At 36.5% G+C, this 2,780-nt stretch overlaps 1 pseudogene; it reads right to left on the bottom strand.

Moving 5' to 3' along the window:
• Window positions 1-556: 556 nt before the first annotated feature.
• LOC122486434 lies at window positions 557-1,392 on the bottom strand (annotated as a pseudogene).
• Between the last annotated feature and the right edge of the window lie 1,388 nt (window positions 1,393-2,780).

Genomic DNA, 2,780 nt, shown 5'->3' with positions numbered 1-2,780 from the left:
TTTAATACCCCTCCCACCTCCCCTCTAGCAACCCTCAGCTTTTTCTCTACAGTTAAGAGTTTGTTTTATGGTTTCCCTCTCTCTCTTTTTCCTTCCTCCTCCCATATGTTCATCTGTTTTGTCTCTTAAATTCCACATATGAGTGAAGTCATTTAGAATTTGTCTTTCTATGACTGACTTATCTCACATAGCATAATATTCTCTAGCTCCATCCATATCATTGCAAATGGCAAAATTTCATTCCTTTTTATGCCTAAAAGTAGATTTATACTTTTATTATGGTAACAAATAGTTGTTGAAGTGAGATCTATAAACATATACAGAATTATTATATTTAAATTCATATAGAACAATATTTACATTTTTAAGTTAAGTTTTGAAATCAGAAGACTAAGTACAGCTTAAGTTTGCAAGAAAGAAAGAGAAAAACACAAAACAAAAATAGACAAAGCAGTAAAAACATAACTATCTGTTTCTGATACATAGAAATGCTCAGAAAGCTACATCTTCTTAATTTTATTGTCCAAATCATTAAAATATGGATGATTCAGTGCCATTGTGCCAGAAACTCATTTGGCAGGATCATAGATCAACATTTTTGAGAACAGACCCAAGCCATTTCCATCCAAGTTTTTGACACGGGATGCGAGACTTCCTGGTTTCCCCTTGGGAAATGTATTCTTATAGTCCTATAAAGATTCCACTTCTGGCCACACTTCATTATTGGGGGTGGCCAAAGCTCTGAAAATTCTGAAGAGTTAATCAATTTCTGAATCCCCATGGAAAAGTGGTTTCTTAGTTGTTAATTCTGTAAACATGGTGCCTAAACTCCAAATGTCAACTGGAGTTGAGTAGCGAGCTGATCCCAGCATTACTTCTGGAGATCTATACCAGAGCATCACTACCTCATGTGGTATATTCTAACAGGTATTCCAAAAGCTCTGGCAAGGCCAAAATCAGCTAGTTTAATTGTTCCTTTGTCATCAATCAATAGATTTTGAGATTTTAAGTCTCTGTGCACAACTCTTCTGGAGTAGCAAAACACAGTCCCTTGTAGGATTTGGTACAAGTAACTCTTAACAAGTGAAGATTCCATGAACCGACCAGGAGGGATGGAATCTAAGTATTTCTTGACATCCATGGAAGAGAATTCAAAGATGAGATATAAGCTGGAACCTTGCATAAGCACGTCTTGAAGACGGACTATATTTGGATGACAAAATTCTTTTAATAGAGAAATTTCCTGAATTGCAGTACTAGAAACCCTTCCTCTTCACTTTCTAGTCTGATTTTCTTCATGGCTACCACTTGACCTGTAGTTTTGTGTCTACCCTTACACACAACTCCACAGGTACCTTCTCCAATTTTTTCTATTTTGGTATAGTCTTCCATAGTTAACCAGTGAGGTGGTACGTCCCGGCTTTATTATCCCATGACGAAAGTGGCGGTGGCTACCACATCGGCGTCACTCTCGCTTCAACTTCCGAGAGCCAGGTTTTTCTTTTTTTCTTAAGCACTACGTTTTTAATATAATTGTTTAATCACGAACAGAGCTTAGTGATTGAGAGAAAAACTGTGCCACTGACTAACAACAAGGAAAAGTGTAATTCAGACCTAAAGGGAAAAATACAAAAACCTTAGCATCAAACAGACCAGGAGTCAAATCTGGACTCTACCATGTCCCATTGGCGTGACCTTTAGCAAATATCATTTCTCTGATTCGGGGTTTCCTCCTCTGCAGAATAAGGATCACACTGCTCACCTCACAGAGAGCTGGGAGAATTAAATGAGAAATCAGGTGTTCAGAGGTCAGCATTACTGCCCAAATCATGGTAGGGGTTCAACAAATATTAGTTCCCTCCTACTGCCTCCCATGCAACATTTATCAGCAAGCATCATAAAAGGGTTTGGAAACTGCTAAAATGTATTTCCTCATGTCTGGATTCACATTATATATATACCACAATTTCTTGATCCATTCATTGGTCTACGGACATTTGGGCTCTTTCCATAATTTGATTACTGTTGATAATGCTGTTATAAACATCAGGGTGCATGTATCTATCCCTTTGAATCAGTATTTTTGTATCCTTTGGGTAAATACTTTGTAGTGCAATTGCTGGGGTTGTAGGGTAGTTCTATTTTTAATTTTTTGAGGAACCTCCATACTGTTTTCCAGAGTGGTTGCACCAGTTTGCATTCCCACCAGCAATGCAAAAGGGTTCCTCTTTCTCCGCATCCTCACCAACACCTGTTGTTTCCTGTGTTGTTAATTTTAGCCGTTCTGATGGGTGTGAGGTGATATTTCATGGCAGTGTTGATTTGTATTTCTCTGATAATAGTGATGCTGAGCATCCTTTCATGTCATATTGCTTTTTAACATTAGTTTGCTAGTTAAAACAGTAAGGAAAAATAAACATAGGGTAGTAGAATTGAGAAATAAGAGCCCAAACTGTTTGTATTTCAGATTTGACTATTGTCTACATAGAAAATTCAAGAATATCTATAGATAAACCCTTAGAATCAGTAATGTGGTTAGTGATGCTACTAGATACAAAGAAAAGAATCTACAATCCTCATATATCTCCAGTTATGAAGTAGACTTTTTTCTACTACTATTAGGGTAGTAGAAAAAATATTCCATTTATAACAGTGACCAAAATTTATGGGTGTCCAGAAAGAAATCTAAATGATTTTTTACAAAATAAACTACAAAACATTATTGAAGGATGGAAAAGAAAACATAAATTAAGAGGAAAAAATGCCAACTCCAAAAATTG

The sequence above is a fragment of the Prionailurus bengalensis genome, chromosome A2, assembly GCF_016509475.1.
Source record: "Prionailurus bengalensis isolate Pbe53 chromosome A2, Fcat_Pben_1.1_paternal_pri, whole genome shotgun sequence".
Classification (NCBI taxonomy): domain Eukaryota; kingdom Metazoa; phylum Chordata; class Mammalia; order Carnivora; family Felidae; genus Prionailurus; species Prionailurus bengalensis.
Note: the sequence above shows the minus strand (reverse complement) of the source record. Positions and strands in the feature narration are given on the sequence as shown.